This window comes from Heterocephalus glaber, unplaced genomic scaffold, assembly GCF_053883595.1.
Source record: "Heterocephalus glaber isolate CG9 unplaced genomic scaffold, H.glaber_assembly_v1.0 deba00000594, whole genome shotgun sequence".
In the NCBI taxonomy this organism is placed as follows: Eukaryota; Metazoa; Chordata; class Mammalia; order Rodentia; family Bathyergidae; genus Heterocephalus; species Heterocephalus glaber.
The window spans coordinates 29,383,430-29,403,609 of record NW_028258151.1 but is presented as its reverse complement, the minus strand read 5'-3'; the positions used below and the strand labels follow the sequence as shown (position 1 = coordinate 29,403,609).

Sequence of the window (20,180 nt, the reverse complement as noted above, 5' to 3'; positions counted from 1 at the left end):
AGTGCAAATAAGAATGGATAGGTATATTAAGGGTGACTAAAAACTAGCAATTATTCCAACTCTTTACTGTAAATACTACAATGAAAGAAAACTGCACATGTTTACATAGATAATATAGGAAATGTTAAAGACTATTTCAAAGAATTTGCTGTACTATGAAGACTGATGTTTGACTCATAAAATCAGATTTTTGTTTAACAAAGTTAATATAGTCTTCTGTCTCAAGAATTAATAAAATAAGAGTGATGAGTGTGGAATTGAAAACAGATTGGCTTGCATTTTGAATCACATCAGGTTTAATTTGATGGAGATATTAATTTGAGGTGGTTTGATGTTAATAGTCATGCAGAAACATTATGGGGAATGGGACAATTGGACAGACAGAAGCAGTGTGTGCCCTATGGATTCACACAACCTGAGGATGGAATTTGTGAGAGCTAAAATGGTGCCAACTCATTGCAAGGCAGTGATTTTTGGCTCTCTGTTCGTATAGCTCAGAAAGCTTGAACTCTTGGATACTTCTCAATCAATATTAGCTAATTATTTTACCAGGACCCATTTTCTATTGTGTCAAGAAAATTTCATTTCAAATATGTACAACCTTTGTAAAGTGACACAAGCTAGTGTCAACAGGTGGTTTGGTGTGATTGCCTCGCAGATATTATACATTTTCAGAGTCAATAGTCTTCCAGACTTTATCATCCTTAATGTCTCTTGGGTATTTCTTCTGAAGTATAGGACAGTTTATCTACATTCTATTTTAATGGAACTATTCAGATAATTCCAGAAGTTATTAAAAGTATTTTGTGTGCCAGGCACTATTCTTTGAACTCAAGATCCAAGCATGAATAAAAGAAAGTCCATATTATGTTTGAATTTAATTGGGGAAGATATGGGCAAATCAATACAAAATATGTTATGTGATACGGGTCATGAAAAAATAAAGCAGGTCAAAGGGCTCAGAGGGTTTGAGCCCGGAGTACTGTTTTGTAGGAATCACAGCAACCTTTTTTTTATTTTGATGAAGAAATGTTTAAGGAGAAATCTAATGGAAGTGGATGAAGGAGTGATCTGAAGCTGGAATATTTTATGCAGTAGGAAAAACAAGTGTGAACCAGAGGTAAAAACATGCTAAAGAAGCTTAATGGACGGCTGGAAGCTTGGTGTGGATCTCATGACTGAGCTGCTAAGCTAGTAGAAACAAGGCAGTTGAAGACCTACTAGAAGCTAGAAGTTATGAAAAGTTATCTGCATTTAAGTGAATGTGGCCATGAATTGATCCAACTTAAGTTCTAGAAGAATTACTCTGATATCCATGTTTCTAATAATACCTAGGCAAAATTTAGGAGAATGGTAGGAAAGCTCTTGCACAAATCCAGCCATGAGAAGACACTCTCTTTTACTGGGACAGAGAAAGCAGAAGTACTGAGAAGAGGGCCGACTTAGAATATATTTCAAATGATAAATCAATAGTATTTGTCAGTGAACTGGAAGTTGGATGTGAAAAAGGAAGCAGAGGTTAAAACAAGCTTTTGGTCTGGTTGGATGGAAATGCCAGTTAATGAGACAGAGAAGATTGCAGTTTGGCTTTAATGAAGCTTGGTATAATATATATCTTTGGGAAGTTTTAATTTTAAGATACTTACTACACTTTTAATTGCAATTATTGAATAAAAATCTGTAGTTCAGGAGCTACACTGAGATTTGAGAGGCAAATTTGGTCCTCAGCATATGGAGGAATTTAAAGTCATGGCATTGGATGAAAGCAGGGAGGGAGTCAGTATAAGACCAAAAGAGGAGATCTGTGTGTGGATACTGGATATCCCATTAAATACAAATTGAGGCAATGGGGCAGACCCATTGGAAGGACAATTGTGGTATTAGCATAGTCAATAGAAAGGACCATCCTGAAAACCAAGTAAAGAACATAATCGAAGAAGGAAAGTTGAATTAATTCTGCCAAGTAACTGACATGTCAAATAAACTGATGACTGCAACGTAATCATTGGCCATTGCAAAAGGGAGATCGATGGTGATTCTCTAGAACCATTTGTGTAGAAGCTGAGGGTAAATTCCTGTTATAGCTGGGTCCAAAGGAACAGAGAGAAAGAACACAGATACTAATGGGATAAACCAATTCCCCCCCCGCCCCGCCGAAGTGTTTGCAGTAAGGAGGAAAAATACATGTGGTGGGCAGTGGTGAGGAATTGGTTTTGTTTGTGAGGTCACCTTATGAAAAGATTTACTTACTACAGAAGATAAACCTATTTTATCATAAATCTACTCTCTTGTAGACTCTACTATTTCTACCACAGCCATCTTTTCCTGTGCTTTTAGGTAATTAGTTCTCAATTGTTTATATCCTGCTTAAATAAGTGTTTCCCACCTCCCCAGCACACTCAGATATCCTTTGACTCTTAATTGGGCAGCAATAGTCCAGAGAGCTCTTGACCAAACAGAAAAACATATGGCTCATGCATTGTACTGCAATGTCTTTCAGCCAGAAGAAGGGCCAGCTTGGAGCTCCAAGTTGATTAAATTGGATTCACATGGTCTCATAATTCTGCTCAGCAGCTTTCTGCACAACAGAGTTAAATTTACTACAACTCAACCATGGGTAGCGCATGCCATATAACTTTGTCACCCGCACACACCTCTTTGAGTTTTGATTTACTAGAAAGTGGTTGGCTGTTGACTGGAATGGAAACAAATGTTCCTTTCTAAAAATTGAACATAATTATGGCACTTTTCCCTCCTTCTCACATATGCACTCTTTGCTTCTTCCAACTTTAGTGCCACTTCTGAGACAATTAAGATAATTTGGCCATTTAAGTACTAACAGCCACAGCGGTCTTAGAACCACTTACTTTTTCAGTACTAAAATGCAGTAAAAAGACATTATTGCTTATTGGAATTTTAATGTCTTTTATTGGGCTTGAGCTATAAAGAGCATTGGAGTTGACTTTGTGTTTGTTCTTAAGCAGACATTGAAAAGTGAAAAGCAAAACGAAAGGGAAGAAATTTAGTAAAATTCACCTTGGCCTACTTTAACTTCGAAATCATGTTGTTGGTGTCTTGACAACACTTTCAACATGGACAGAGAGGCTTGTGGATAGCATAGGAGTGCTGTATAGAAAGGAAGAGGGCACTGATCCTAGGATAGAGAAACAGTTTCTAATCCTTTCCAACTGTGAGCTTTCTTTCCAGAGGTGAAACCTAATTTCGTTCATATTGTGGTTGTCATGAAGCCACTAATAACTCAGATTCACATCACATAGCCCTTTAATAATGCAGCCAGCCCATCTCCCAGAGCTGTTTGTGTCCTGCACTTCAGCTATAATCAGCACTGTAATGGGAGGGAAAGAGGAGCAGCATTCTTTATCCTGTGGGGCGGGAAAGTGCTGCCAAATTGTAATAAGTGGAATTTTGAAAGGATGGGACTTTCTGAGGCCAAACATTCTGCAAAGGTGCTTCTGATAATTACCATCACTGCTAGAGTAGGACTTGAAAGGGTATCCTAAAGGGATGCCCAGCCAGAGAGGCAGTGGTCTGTGATTTTCAGACAGGGTGTACATCATCCCCCCTGGCCCCTGCTGCTCCAAAAAATAAATATCTAAAATGTGCCAAAGTCTAAAACATTTTGGAGCACTTCAGATTAGAGAATTTGGAATTAATGATGCTAAACTGGCCATGTGTATACAAATTTTGCAGAATTGGAAGACTCTGAAATCTAAAACACTTCTGACCCAAAGTACTTCAAATAAAGAACATGCAAACTCTATGGAGTTTGACATGTAAGAATTGCATAAACCTTCTTTGCTTCCTGTTTTCTCAGAGAAAAGGAGACAAGGATAACCAGCACAACGGTAACAGCAATCACATACAAGTTTACGATCGTCAGTGTTTATAGGTTTTGTGTGTATCAGCTAACCAGTCTCAACAACTTAGGTGGATATTAATTTATCTGTATTTCATAGATAAACTGAGGAGTAGGAAAGATAAATGGGTCTCAGAATGAGTAGCACGCACTGATTAATGTTTAAACCAGGCGATGTGACTCTGGAGTCCGTTCCTTGCACTACAGCACGTTCCTGGAGGAGGCACTGTGGGAAGTAACCAAAATGGCCTGCAGGCAAACTTCCTGGCATGTCTGAGATGTTCAAAACCTTTAAGTATTTGGGTGATGGAGAGAAAGCCTGTACCCATCACTAGTAATATTTCTGACTGTGCTTTTCCCCAGTGCTCACCACAGGCCAGCCCAGAGAACAGCCCCATTCCCACGGCGAATCTCTGTATTCACAAGTCCCATGTGGCATTGCTCTTCGGTCAAAATGCAGCGAGCCCACACGATGAGAAATAGAACTGTCAAAACCCGTGGAGCAAAATAGAGAACCTTAAAACAATGGCCTAAGAATTACAGCTTTAAAATGCCAAACCCAAACCAGGAGGAAAAGTATGTGATGCAGACAATATCAGACCCTCTCATCAGCTGTTTTCTTGCCCCTGACAAAATTGCTATCTTCTTTCCACTACCCTTTGGCTTCATAACTGTATATGACATCTTCCCTTTATTTCTGCATCAGTAGCTGTGTCAGCCTCTGAGTTAGGTGCCTTCGAGTCTTGGTTTCACTTTCTCTGACTTCTGGAATTTCCTGTCGCCTGCTAATGATCTAGAAAGACCTCCCCACAACCAATGAAATGGGGTCCTACCCCTGGTAGTTCTAGCATAAAGGATACTGCATTCCTGTCTATTTGTTCATATTCCAGTTTATATGTTTCCAGGAGCAAATATGTAGATGTCCAAGTTGTTAAGGATTGTTGGCTCTTTTTTCCTCATTTGTCTTTTTTCTCCTCCTTTCTCTCCTTCCTTTCTTCTTTTCCTTCTTTCCTCTTTTTTTCTTTTTTCTTTCTTTTTTTTTTTTTTACTTTATTTCTCTTCTTTCTTTCTAGTGTAATAGAATTTATTTTGAAACTAATATGCTGGCACCAAAAAAGGGCACTAACCTCCCCCAAATACCGAATTTGGCGTTGTTAGTGAATTATTCATTCTCTTCTCCTGACCTAACTGTAAACTGAATGAGACCAATTAAATAGGACTTGCTTTAGCTTGGTAAATGGACAAATTTAGAGGAGCCATTGTATACTAGAGCTGAACTAAGGAATGTGATTCTGAACCTTGGGTTACCTTCTATAAGGTTAATGACTTAAAATCTCTGGAGCTTTACATGCTGTTCTGAAAAATAACCATAGTAATGCCCACTTCTGTATACTGTTAAAGGCTGAGACATTATATGTGTGATTCACTAAAGTTTAGAGTACAAAATTCAGGGATCCAGTCCTGGTAAAGCAGTTTTCAGACCCTATTTTCTTCCAGCAGACTCCTCTATTATTCTGATTGTGCTTGCATCTTTGTGACACAAAATGAATGCCAAAACTCCAGACATCACATCCACCTTCCAGTCAGCAGGATGGAGAAAAGAGTTCAGAAAGATAGGTTTCCTCTGGCTTTTAAGGCAATTTTATACCAGTCACATGCATTGGTATTTAATCATATGGCTACATATAACTGTGAGGAACTGTATAATATCATTATTTGGGCAAGAAATTTATCTTGCTAAAAGTTAGGGTTCTTACTATGGAGGAAGGAGAGAACAGTTAGAGTCAGAATATGTGCGACAGATAACAATTATTTCTATGATTTTATTCTTAAAGTTGAATGGAAAAAAATGTGAACATCCTCACCATACCCATATTTCTTTTCTAATACTTTATCTGTTTTAGCTTACACAAAAGAATGAATATGGAAACTTAGAGAAAAAAGGCTAAATAATTACAAAGGAGGGTGATTTTGTTTCCTCCTTTTATATGTGTTCGCTTATCAGGGTATTAAGGAATAACTATATTACGAGGTAAAGAATAATGTAAAATTACAAGAGAGTCTGGATGTTTAGGGAATGTAGTTAACAGGAACGAGAAAGAGATTTGACAAAAATTCTGCTGAAAGTGAGCACTTGGGAGGCCAGCAAAGGGTCCTAAATTTTGACAAGATAGCTTTTATTTTATCAAAACAGATGTATTAGCTCTTTCACAACGGTAATCACTAAATTCATTCTGTTTTTCTGAAGGAAGCATATGTAACTGTGCATATAATGAAAAGTGGCATTAAATAAATAGCATGCATTATCATTTTATAAATAACTATTGTGATGTCTGGAATAGCACACAATGTACCAGGAATCGCTTGATCCCAACATTGTAATTGTCAGGCTGTGCCCTGGAGATTTATTCCAATATTTTAACCTATCAAATGGGACTGAGAATAAATTGCTCACTCCTAAGGTGAATTTTTAGTCAGAAGTGAAGTAATCAAAATATGAAGACAAAATAATATGGAGAAAAGGGGCCGGGGATTTAGCTCAGTGGTTTCGCTGACTGGTGTGCAAGCGCAAGGACCCAAGTTCGATCCCCGGGACCCACCCCCCCCCAAAAAAAATATGGAGACAGATAAGTGTCACTTGGGGTAAAGTAATCACAATATGGAGACAGATAAGTGTCATAATCAACAAATCATATTATTTATATGGTGGTAACAAATTGACATTTCCCTTATTACTTTGCTCAGTCTATTCTTAACCAAAATATGTGGGAGGATATTTGTGTTCTTAAGAGATGAAGTTTGGAACTTTGCTTAGGTTCTGCATTTTCTAGGGGTCGTATATTTCTCATAATCCTACAAGTTTCCTTTAAAAATAATTTGGCTGACCCTAAGTGTAGATTAAATGGATATGTTTATCTCACAAGAAATCACAGAGGAAAAAGCAAATAGAGAATACTATAGTGTATTAGAACGTGTATAAAATGTAGACTTCACCTAGAGCTGTTGTTATACCCAGGAGATAATAATTCAGTATCAAAGGTTATAGGTATGACTAAGGGGAAAAAATCCAAACTGGAAAATCAAAGTAGTGACCTCATTTTTATTACTGTATTGTATCAGCCTAGAAGTGCCATAATCTTCAGTAGAACGACTTTCAATAAAAGATAAAAGACTCCATCTCAGGAGCATCACTTCTTAGAAGGATTCTGTAAGGGAGAAATGATTATGTCGAGGCCTATGAAAATCACTAGAAAGTTAGCACAGAAATAATATTATGTCATATTGAAACACCTCATTCCTTATTAGTCAAATGTAGAGACTAATTTTTGCAGAGCTAAAAGCGGGAGTGTGCGAGGTGGTGGGAATTCTTACTTCCAGGGAAGGGGCTCATTATCTTGTTGGCTGGGGTTACAGCGAACAGGTCTCAGTGAGAAGAAGCCATTTTCTCCTTTGGAAAGATAGATTTTGGAAAGACAGGCTGATCCCCATGCACCAGACAACGGGAAGGAAGAATAGAGGATAAAATGAAATTAAACCCACCAGATTATTGTTAAAAGTGACACCTGTGGGTTTGCCATGGAAAGCATAGCTAAGCCCAACATTATTTCCATCATTTAGGAAGATAGAGGAGGTTTTTGCAAAATTTCTCTGAGCTACCCAGAGCTCTTCAAATTATATTTCCTATTCCTCATGCTTTCTGACACTGCTTTTTTTTTCCTGCCTTCAAATTTCCTACTCCACTTTGCTGGTTTGAAATCCACGTGTATTCGACTTCTCTTGACTTCCTTCTACAATCTCATATATACCTCCTACTTTTGGTGTGCCCACAGCCTGTATTTAATTTGTTTTATCCACATTTCTATTACTCAGAATTTTGCTTGGTCACATTTAACACTTCCTGTTGGGAAATTTTCACTGATTGTAAAGAACTTGTGGTCATTTTAGAGAATATCTCCTGGAAGATTTGAAAATTAGGAACTCAACGGTCCCAGAGAAAGAGTTATCCCTCCAGGATAGCTGCAGAAATCAACTAGTTAAATCAGGATTTGAAAAATGCTTTATTCTGGGGAAAAATGGATTATTTTACATACCTCCAGATTTTACAAGAAAATAGAGTTCAACACTGTGAGGTACTTGGTGTAAACACTAACCCCATCTACCAGATTGAGAAAAGAAATCACATAGAAATTGATAACTTTCCATAGTGTGAAAAGCAAAGTAGCTATGGAACCTAGAAAAAGACCCAGATCTTATGAATTCTGGTCCACGTCTTTCCATAGCAACATGGTGGCTCCTTTAGCGTCTCTGTTAATCATTATGAAAGAGACTTTCGATCTCAGGGCACACATTTCTGGGGATTATGATTACAGTAGTAAGGGATAGAGCCATTCTCTCTGTAGTGCATCAAAGACCTGCACATTGTTTTATTTAATTAAAGTACTCTCCTGCAGCAGTCATACCTTGCATACCCTGCTAATTCCTTGCCCTCTCTCCAATAGAGGCAGAGTGCTGAACATCCCAGTATCTCAGCAAGGAGATTATCCCCATGTAAGTATTTCATGACTTGTACTAGAGTCAATTACGAATCCACTTAAGCAAAACGGTGGCTTGGGGAAATCAATTTTGCCTTCCAATGCTACTTTGCCCCCAAATTGAAGAGATACTTTTGTCCAATGCAGATTCTTACATATATGAATGCAGAGTAATTTTAAAAACAGTATTCCAGTACATAATTAGCATAATAGCTTCTTTCTCTTAGTTGTTCTCCTTTAATACTTCCAGAAAGAAAGAGAGAAAAAAGAAAAGCTCCTCAGTAGTCTGGAGTTTTTCAGGCTGTATGTGTCTAATTCAACTGATCTTTCTTACAGTCTGGTGTACTGCTGGATTTTATCATTACGATAGAGGCTCTCTGCATTCCTCTGATTTCTTTATATTGTCCTTAAAGCATGGCATCAAGAATTAGATGCCGGGCCGGGGATTTAGCTCAGTGGTGCTACTGCCTGCCTCGAAGGTGCAGGTCCCAAGTTTGATCCCTGGTACTGAGAGAGAGAGAGAGAGAGAGAGAGAGAGAGAGAGAGAGAGAGAGAGAGAGGCAGTAATGCTTGGGATAGCTGCAGGTACCTGATACCCTTCAGGCACTTGGAGCTAATTTACCCCAATAGCCCAGAAATCTCATGATATACAAAACAGCTCAAGTTTCCCATTTTTCTTTTCCATTTGTGCCAATGCAAGATGGATTTCAAGGACATGGTTTTGAAGCAGAAGTAAATGATCATACTCTAAGATTTGCCATTTGATTGTTGTGAACATGAACCTGACCTTTATGACTTATAAGAGTACTCATTTATCATAATGGAAACAAAACATTACAAATGGCCATAATGGGAGGGACTGTCTAAGGTTATGGGGTTTTAGAAATTATGAAGAAGATTCCGACAACTAGAACTGCGCCTAGCAGCTACCAATAAACCACTGTCTGGAGGAATAAATAAAAGGAAAAATAGATCAATAATTTTTCATACACTCAAACAATGAATAGTAAGTGTGCAATATGTACAAAACACTGTCCTAGGTGCTGGATATACCTCACAATACAAAATATTCTAGTGGGAGAAATAAAAACAAAAACCAGAAAATATCTCTTGAGCTCCTTCCCTTGTGTGAATGAGTCTCCCTGGTTCCTATCATAGGTCTTTTAGTTTTTAAATTTTTATTTATTTTTTTAAAATTTGCTCTCGGTTCTTGATATAAGAGACAGAATGTGATGCTTTGGAAGGAATGGGGAGGGAGAGAAGAAATGAAAATAAAGAGTTGGAATGTGATATGAACATGTATCAACTCCACACTAGGAAAGGAAACATTACATACTGTGCATGTATAACAATAAACTAAAATAAAACCCAGAAAGCAATATAATAAATCAATTACATTAAAATTATATAAAAATAAAACCATAAGTAACATGGAGTGTTTAAAATAGAATGCTTGTGAGAAGATCATGTTTGAGGGACTCTCAGAACAAAGAGCCCCATCTACTCAGGCAGATAGCGTAAAAGGGAAAATTCTCCAGCTCAAAAGCTCTGAGTTCAAAGCATACCAACAAGTCCACTGTGGCTGGATTGGTGTGAGTACAGGATAAAGTGAGAGAGATGGAAACAGGGATACAACCCGGTAGAGAATTAGCAATATTTGGGCAGTAGTGCTAAATGAAATAGAGAAATATTGTTGGGAATAATGGATAAATAATTCTTTTTTTGAACTGTTCATCAAGTGAAGGATTCATGGTATCCTTAAATAATTTGAGGTAGAAGTACATTTGATCCCCACAGGCAACCTATGAGATCATGCATCCATGTCTACTATTTTATATCTACAGAAGTGAACTAGAGGTGAGATAGGATTTGTGTCAAATCATACCTTAATACATTTCAGCATTTGAGTGCTATCATTTTGTTTGCTTACTACCCAAATCCAAGTTTTGATTTTGCTTTATTTTTGTTAGTTTTTCAGATGTGGTCTCAAAATTTCTCCTACACTGGTCTCAAATGCATTCAGTCAATTGATTTACCCACTTCTCCTGCTAACAGGAGTTCCAAGTTTTTGTGTTTTTATTGTTGTCCATAATGCAAATTTTATATGCTAATCATAAAGACTCATAGAGAGACTGGAAAGTTCTGAGCTTAATTATATTTGTTCCGCCTGCATCTTTGCGTTAAGAAAATTTTGTTTCATGTCTATATTCTCACTTATATCAAAAAAAGAAGTTAAATCTTAATTCATCATTGCTATAGTAAAGATGTTATCATACCTAGTGAAAAAAGCTTAGCTTCCTTTTGCAGCTCAATTTTTAAATGCTCACCTACAGTCCATCACTTATGTTTTTAAGGTGGATGACTTGATCTCTCCAAGGCTCAGCTTCCCCACTTGTAATAGGGCTGTATTAGGAGGAGCTATCTCTCTTAGAATTCCTATAAAGATAGAATAAGTTAGTGTTTAGCAATAATATCTAAGTTTTTACAAGTGATTTTAATTATAACTAGATGTAGATCAATTAAATAAACATTTCTTGGCACCTTCATATTAAGGGACTTGGACACTGATACAAATAAATATATATTAGTCTCAGAAAAGACTAAAAAGGAAAATAAATATCATACACCCAATCTGATAATATAATAGCTGAAATATAATAAAAACTACACTAAATTCACTAGGCTGCCGATGAGAAAGTGTTTCCTAATGTCTTAGTCATTTTCTTCACCCATAAGACAAAAATACCTAAACCAGCAACTTACAGAAAGAGATGTTTATTTTGGCTTACAGATTCAGAAGTTTCAGTTCATGGTCCACGGGCTGAAATGCAGGAAAGGCATGATGGAAGGGTTTGCTGCAGAGAAAAACTGTTTACGTCATGGTGGCCTGGAAGAAGAGAGCAGGGAGGAGCCAGGGAGGGAGATGCAGCCTTCCAAGTCTCACCCTAGGGAACTGCTTCTTAGGACCAAGCTCTGTCTTCCAATAGTACACTCAGTGCCTGAGCCAGGGATCCAAACACCACCCAGAAGCCTCATCTCTGAATACATAAGGCATTAAGTGGAGATCCCAGACGTAATATGCATGGTAACATATTTACTACCAATATTTAAACTCAAGTAAAAATTAGGAAAATGAGAGAAATAGAAAAATACTGGAGCTTATCATTTGGTAGTGGAAAATAGGTATTTATTTTAAGGAAAGTCTAGCTAAGCTAGGAGTGGCTGTTAGTGTTTCTACACTTGGTAATGAAGAATATTCAAGGTGAGAAAATGCATTAGTAAAGAAACAAAGGTAGGGAAATAAAATCTGGTAAGAATGCATTAATAGTTTAAGATACCAAGGGAACTTGTTAAGAATGGGAGTTTTCAGGTCACATTCCAAGTACACTAACTCATTTGATCTGAGTTGACCCCAAAGAACTGATATTTTTAACAAACCATCAAATGATTGGTACTAGTAATCTGTGATATACCATTTAGAAAACACTACTCTAGCATTCATATGGTTTGAAGAGATCTTTTTTTAAAAAATTAAGTTGTGAAGTTACATAAGTTTTATTTGGGGGGGGGTTCTTGCAGCTTTAACTGAAAGGTAATATTTGAGTAATTAACATTTAAAAAGACAATGAAATGATAAATAGGAGTGAAAATATATTGAGAGCCACTGTTACCACTCCACTAGAATACAGAAATAATAGGGAAAAAATGACATTGATGCAGGGGTCACTACTCTTCTTCACAACACAAGCTTTACTCAAAATGATGGGCCTGGGGATTTAGCTCAGTGGTTCCACTGCCTGCCTTACTGGAACTCCCTGAGTTCCATCCCCGGTACCAAAAATAAAAATTCTTTTTAAATTGTAATGTTCCTCAGAGACACTGGTGGTACTTTTGGTTTCTTCCAAGATGTTCTGTGTCATGGAGTCGCATGTGTCATGTGGCAATTGCTACAGTAACTAGTTTAAGGAATGTCATCCAGTTACTAAGTAAATAGCCTTGTAAGGCAAATATTACAGCTGACATGTAAATTAAAGCTGCCCTGTCTCTGTCACTTTTTCTCTTCTGAATTCCTTTGCTTTCCATATTTAAGAGAAAGCTTCTCCCTCGCAAAAATCTCCCCCTTCTTTACTCACAGAACATCGTTTGAACTCACAATTGACATTCACCTGGCTCTTATTTGAGTAGTCCATGCTGGGGCATTAATTTCTGTATACCAATCTGAGCTAACAATAAGAGATGATTAAATTGGTATACATGAATTCAATCAAATTGGTTTCCTTGGTCAAAGTAATCTAAGTCAAAAACATTTTCTGATTTAAGACTGATCTCTATGACTTCTACTTAAGGATTAGCATGTAAGTAAACTCCACATGGTTGTTTAAAAAAATGTCTTGTTTCTACTAGAAATAGTTTGGTTTCACCTTGCAACATACAAGCACATGGGTGGCCCTTTTGCCGAGCAGCCATTTAGATTCTTATGACTCAGTGACCAGGTTTGTCACTTCATCCTTAAACTAGAAAACATATGAGTTGTCTTTTATGTACCAAAATTGTGCCTCTCTTTGAGGGGCTTTAGAGCCTTGCTTTCAAATGTGTTGCTATTTAATTTGAGTGAACAGAGAGACTGAAAGATTCATTTTAGAAAAATGCGAGATCTATGGAAACTGGTTTATCTGCGTTCTTTAATATTTACTTCTCAATCAGATCATCCATTTAGAAAGCAGTGTGTATTTGTCTTTTCCATATAAATATTTTTACAGTCATCTTGGAAAATTTCACATTTTTCTTTTTGCAAAAGTCACTACAAGAAAAAAGCATGTAAAGATTAATTTATTCTTCAAAAACTATCAAATACACCAATCAAGATATTACATGCGTCCCCTTCAAAAAACCTTAGGATAGTTCTCCTTGATTCTAATTCAATGCATATGTAAGTATATTTAGAATATCTATATATGGATTTCTTTTATTTTAATCCATGAAAGCTGTATTTACTTTCACAGATTCTTTTTCACAGGGATATTGGAAAATTCACATCTCAGAGATATGCGAGTTCTGTAGATTGTTTTAGATTTTTTTCATCATTTAAATATATATATATATGTGGGCTGGGGATTTAGCTCAGTGGTTTCGTCGCCTGCTGAGCAAGCTCAAGGACCTGAGTTCGATTCCCCGGTGCAAAAAAAAAAAAAATATATATATATATATATGTATATATGTGTATATATATATATTTATATGTATATATAATGTTTAGCAGTTAAAATATGTTTAACTGCTAAACACATATATATATATGTATATTAATATATATGTATATATAATGTTTAGCAGTTAAAGTTCTGTTTAGCTCTAAGAAACAGGGATTCAGGAAGTAGTTAAACTAGTGGCCAGATCTTTCTTACAGAGGTCTCAGGAGGTGTCATTTCATGCTGTACTGACAGAGACCCAAGTACTTTTCCTCTTTCTTCTGGCATTCTTAGCTCAGCGATTCTATGCTTGATGTTACCCCTTGTTCTTTAGTGTGGGCCTGCCTTGTATATCAGAAAGAAGGTAATTGAAGAGAGAGAGGGAAGAGTTGCTTGCAAGCTGAGTAAGTCTCCATTATTTTAAAATGATTACCAACAATTTGCACCCAGATAATCAAATTTCTGTTCCATGGTCTGGAACATAAATCCTTGGCCATTTTGCCTATTAAGTGTGTGAATTGCAGCCAGGCACATTGCCACACAAGGTCTAGGTACTACTAGGAAGGCACAAGGGGAGAACAGCTGTAGGACAGAAGCTGAACTCTCTATCCCATCACCTTTTATTCCTGGACTCTTATTTTTTATCCTGACTTTACTAGTTTAAAATTTGTCCTTTCTTTCTGTTTTTCTCAAATCTGTCTTTGAAGCAGACTATCTAAATACTAATTGTCTTAGTCATTTTTCTCATTGCTTAGAAAAAATACTTGGCACCCAAAGTGAAAGGAAGAAAGGTTTATTTAACTCACAGTTTGTAGAGGTTTCAGTCCATAATCGGCTGGCTCCAAGGCAGGGCACCATGGCAGAGGGCCATCGCAGAGGAAAAACAGTTCATGGCAGGCAGAAGGTAGCAAAGAGAGCAATTAAGGGACAAACACAACTCTTTTCTATCCTTTTTATCTTATCCAGGCTACTTGGGACAGGTAGCACTCATACCCTTAATCCTAGTGCCCTTGATCCTAGCATTGCACCATGAATCAATCCCAGCATCACACACTCTACATTCAGCCACCTCTGAAAATTCCCCACCTATGACTACATGAGGGTTTGGGGGAATATATGGACACAAGTGATGATGATGATGATGATGATGATGATGATGATGATGATGATGATAGTAAACAAACCACTAATAGCTCACCTGCCCCCAGGAACTGTGCTGAATGTCTTACTTGAATGTTCTAAATTTATCATTTCTTATGGATAATAATGTGAAATCTCTCTTTGTCTTCATTTGACTAATGCATACATTGACACATAAGAGAGGTTACATGATTTGCTGAGGACATCCAGCTAATACATGAGAAATCTATGTTTCTAACTCCTACTTGTTTAGTGACAGGTTTGTCTCTTTACTAGTTTATGTGTATTCCATCCTATGGATGAAAGAGTAGATCTATAGTGCCTTACATCACAAAAAAAAGAAGGGATTATTTTTCATTTTGTTTGTTTTTTCCTCTCATTATATTTAAGCAAGTTAAAAATTTTTTTTTTGATATTTTCTATACATTTCTTCTTTCTTTCACATTTTTCTCTTCCTCTACTTTCATTTTCACACAAAATTGTCAAGTGTGAATATTGGGGGGAAGTGGCCTCAACTGGATACACCTGCTATCTTTTAACACAACTGCACTGCTGGCTAGGAAGTCATGTTTGTAATTGGTGTTCAACATCTAACCTCCCACTGTAGGGGAAGCTCTTCAAAGGCAGTGATTCTGTTTGTGTTTGTGCTGAATTGATTTCCATCTGTAGGTATACAACCAACATTCATTTCATCCTCCAACACATTGTTATGGAACAGCTCAGAGGCTTCATAATAGTGAACAAGAGCCCTGTGCTTGTGAATATGTTTGTGAGTGGGATGTGGGCTAAAAAATAGGTAGATGTGCAATACTTTCTATTGAGTATAACACATAAGAAAAAGAAAAAATAATAGAAGAAGTGCTGAAATGGAGAATTGAAGGATGTGGCCAGGTGTATTAAGGTAGAGGTGGCCTTTGATATGAAATCATAAGGCCATGAAGGAGTGAGCCATGTCAATAATAGAGAAGAATATTTTAAAGAATGAGCTGGTGATGTAGCTCAGCATTAGAGTCTTTCCTTGCCTAGCATCCATGAGGCCCAAGCATTAAGCTCTAGATTCAATCTTCAAAATGTCAAGAAAAAAAGCAGTCGGAAACAGTCAGTGTTAAGGTCACTGTGAGTGTGCAGTTGTATACAAGAAACAACAAAGAGAAAGGTTTAACTGCTCAAGGATTTATTGATAACCAAGATATCAATGTTTAAATGTGGAGGATATGGAAAAAATTTAGTTATGAGTCTATTATTTATTTTCCAAGGCTTTGAATGGTCTCTAAATCTCATTTTAAAAGTAATGCAAATGATGTATAAGCTAAGTATCCGACAGAAAGAATCTGCTGCTTCCAATCTACCTTTCAGTTTCATGGCCTTAGGTACCCAGCACCTTCCTCAATGGAAGTGTCATTTTGGCAATGAAAGGTGATATTTCCTATAGGATTATGCCCTGGTAAGGAAGAATATATACTTTAAGTGTTTTACATGTAATCATTATCTTAATAAATATTTTTAACAAGCCTTCAGTTGGATAATTTCTTCTCTCTCATACATTAGTTCAGGGAGATTGCAGCTCAAGGACACAAAAAAGTAAAAAGCAGAGGTATCTGGATTGGAAAATGGTATGATAAAGTCATCATTGTATTCATTTATTAATTTATTCAACAAATATATATTGAACATATACTGTGTAGGCTATGAGATACACAGTGCCTAAAAACAATGTGGTGCCCATCTCTAGAGAGAATAAATTTAGGAAAAGCATTAATCACAAGCAGAGAAGTAGGTATTGTTAGATATTCATTTTTTACTAAATGGAAGGAAAGCGAGTGCATATAGATTGATGAGAGTGCTTTTTAAACAGTAGGGTACACAGAAATTTTTAAAATGATGTTTAAACAAAGTGTTGAGTAAAATATATAGGTAAGCGATGTGTGATCAAGGTAATACTGTTCAGGCAGAGAGAATAACAGTCACATAAGTGTCAAGGCACAGGCATGGGAGGCACAGCATGTACTTGGGGAGATTCCAGTTGTGTAAATCATATACATAGACATATTATATATTATTTAGTCAAAATCTCTCTGGGAAATAAAACACCTGAGAATGCCAAATTTATAAAGAGAAAATCAGTTCTGCAATAGGCTGCTATAAATTCCATCTCACATCCTTATGAGGACACTAAGGGTTCTTTCAAAACTTTTATTGTTTTGTTTTTTTCTTTTTTCTATTCTTTATAAATGCACTCTTTCACACATGGATTAAATACCTACTGTCTCTCAGAGATTGACTGTTGATACATTTATTAATTTCCATATCCAAATAGTACTTGAGCATGCATTCAGCTTTCAAGGAGATTGTATTGACAGAGTGAAAGACGCTACCTGAATATTTAAAGAGCTTCACTGGGAGGCAGACTAAGTACACATATAAGCTACAGTATACAACAGATTAGGAAAACCATCCACACACAAAAGGTGGTAGCAGTAGAGACTCCAGCAATTTCAAAGTATTGCTGGAAAAGAGATGTAGGCTTTTGTGTATATGATCTACTTTCCCACCTTTTTTTCCAGTCTTCTAACATAATTTGTAATCAATTTTCTAGATGCATTGTTGTTGCATAGACGAATGAGTGTTTTTTAATAAGTGAATGTTACGTGGTTAGGGGAGGCAGACTGTGACAATTTCATCATGACAGATTTCACATTTATGACCTCTTAATTTTGCTTGACTATTAAATCATCATCTAGAATTATTTACATCATTATGGCCAAGACAGTAGAGTTTTTAAAAGAACATATTATGTCATCTAGGTAAATTGGGTTATGTTTGAAATGACAGGAATAAAATATGCAAATGGAAATAACAGAAATTAGTAAGTGAAAAAGGAGGGTAAAGCAATTTTAGGATTAGGCTAACAGAATTTCTAGTTGATGCAGTCTTTAGTTCATTCTGCATTATCCCCATGTCCAGTATAATTTTTGCTTTGCCATTTTTGCATATGTACCAATCTTAATACACTTGATGGGCTTTTAAATGAAATGGAACTGCCCTGCCTTGGGTAGTAAGAAAGGCTCAGTGAGCACTCTGGAGTTGTTCCTAGACTTCCCTGCTCCTGGAGTCTTTAGGCCTTTCACTTGCCAGAAGAGCCTTTTCATTTGATTTCTTCCTGGATCCACATCCTCTACATATTTAGAAAATCATGATCCACCTGAAGTGTAGGGAACAGGGAAAGGGGACGTTACTAGAACCTCTGCAGTGAGTCCTAGTCACCTGCTAGCCACGGCAGCACAAGGCGAATTAACTTATACAGGAGAGGTAGAAAAATGAGACTTTGAGAAGAAGCTGAGCTTTGGGTCTGATCAGTGCTGCTCTGGGCAGCAAAGACAAAGACGGCCTAGTTTGCAGTACCTTTTATTCAGTACTACATACATCGGGAAAAACAAATGTAACAAATGACTTGCAGAGACTTTAGTACATTCGGATAAACAAAGTGTAACAATCCAAGAACAATGAGGAACTGAGTAGATGAAGATTTTGTTCCTCCCAGGATGTCTTCAGCTGGTGTAATCTTGTCCTGGAGCATCAAAGCATCACTGGATTATTGAGGTCTCAGTTGTGACCAGGGGCCAAAATGGAATTATGTCTCAAAATCCCATAGCTGCTCTGTAGGCAGGAGAACTAGGCCTAATCAAATGATTTTTCCCTAAAATTATGTAGCATTGCTCCTGACACTGAAGGTGTCTGCAAGATCTCTAAAGTCTGAACCTTTCACATGATTTGTACACGCGAGACATTTATCCATAATGATTAAGATCACAGTTCTAGCATTGGATGGCTGATTCTAAATCAGCCATACTCGGGTATGAGTTGTGTAACCTTGGTCAACTTATTCTCCACAGAACTTCAATTTTCTCATCTAGAAAATTCAACCACTCCTAGTCTCTCTCATACCATTGCTGGCAAAATAATTGTCAGTAGCCTTTATATTCTTGAGCTTTGTCTGCATAGCCACATAGAGCAAAGTATTCCATCCAATTCAATTATGATTCTAAGGGCCAATCTTTGAGGTCCTTTAACTTTACTGTAAGACAGTCTAGAAGGGGTACCCTAGACCACACATGGATATTCATGTTCTAACTTCTTCCCATTGTTTATTTCACTTAAATCCATTTAAAATGAATTCAGATATCCTCTCTAGGATGGAAAGTTTTCAATGTTGGTCAGAGAATATAGAGTTTCTGGAAGGTATGGTACCTCATGCCTATAATCCAAGCACTCTAGGGGACTGAGGTAGGAGAATTCTGAGTTTAAGACCAGCCTGTGCTACATTGGAAGTTCAAGGTCAGTCTAGAACAAAGCAAGACCCTATCTCATTACAGGCTAATCCAGCCAATAAATATTTCAGGAATACAGGCAGGGGCCTTTAACATGAGATTTTGTAGCTTAAACCAGTAGTTACATTAACCATACACACAACGTAGTTATAAAGCTGTAAGGAATAGAAAGTAATGTGCTGGAGAAAGGAATAATTATTTTTTTAAAAAGAACATAGACATGGAAGATTCAGTGGCTGACAATTTTGCTGGATGGAAAAAATGATAGCAAGTTTTGAATGAACACATCACTGGATGACTAAAAACAATACTTACCGGGTTATATTGCAGGGAACATCAGAACTCACTTAATCAGAAAATATTTTGAAAAAATCAAAGATGAAATATCTTAACTATCATGGGATTATTGCCAAAGATATCTCACTTTGACGATTGGTCCAGAAGCCCAATAGAACCTTATCTTCCAGGAGTGGATGAAACAACCCTAAATTCTGTAGACAGGCAATTATTAATTCAGGGAAGAATATCCATAAATAAACTGTTAATGAACAGTTTATTAAGTCATATAATAGGGTGTAATTTTTATTAGAGAATGAAAACAGATTAGAGAATGAAAATCAGTAAGAGAAAGTTGAATACCATGCCTCCAGAAAGTAAAAATATATAGTGAAGAAATATTTTGATGAACATATATGCAGATTTAAGAAAGCTCAGTTTGTAAAGGACAGCACCAGATAGATAGGTAGATAGATAGATAGATAGATAGATAGATAGATAATACTGATATGAAGATAGACAGATGACAGGTTGAAAGATTAAAGATTATATATGCTGCTGATCCATTGATGGTTTAAAGACAGAAGACAAAATGGCTTAAAGCTATTTTAAAGACAAAAATAGGGAACATTAATAAAGTATACAGGAGGAAGAAATTGAGTGTGAATACATTCAAAATTCCTATTTGAGAGGAAATTAGACATATCAATTATCTATAGAGTGTTAATTATATAAATTAAAAATCTATGAGTGAACACCAGTAGAAAAGAAAAATGAATATATCATAACCAGACTACAATAAGTTAAAAGAAGAAATATAAAAGATTGTATCAGTCAA

The 20,180-nt window shown here is 36.6% G+C and overlaps 1 protein-coding gene across 25 annotated transcripts in view; it reads left to right on the top strand.

Annotated features, from left to right (window-relative positions):
* Lrrc4c (leucine rich repeat containing 4C) overlaps nt 1–20,180 on the top strand; it is a 1,178,862-nt gene that overhangs the window by 183,201 nt on the left and 975,481 nt on the right. For 4 of the 25 annotated variants that reach the window (XM_087205615.1, XM_087205612.1, XM_087205613.1 and 1 more), the window contains one exon: nt 8,377–8,425. The exons of the other annotated variants lie outside the window; for them this stretch is intronic. The gene's annotated coding sequence lies outside the window, so the exon portion shown is untranslated. The remainder of the gene's footprint in view (nt 1–8,376; nt 8,426–20,180) is intronic. 25 annotated transcript variants of the gene reach the window in all.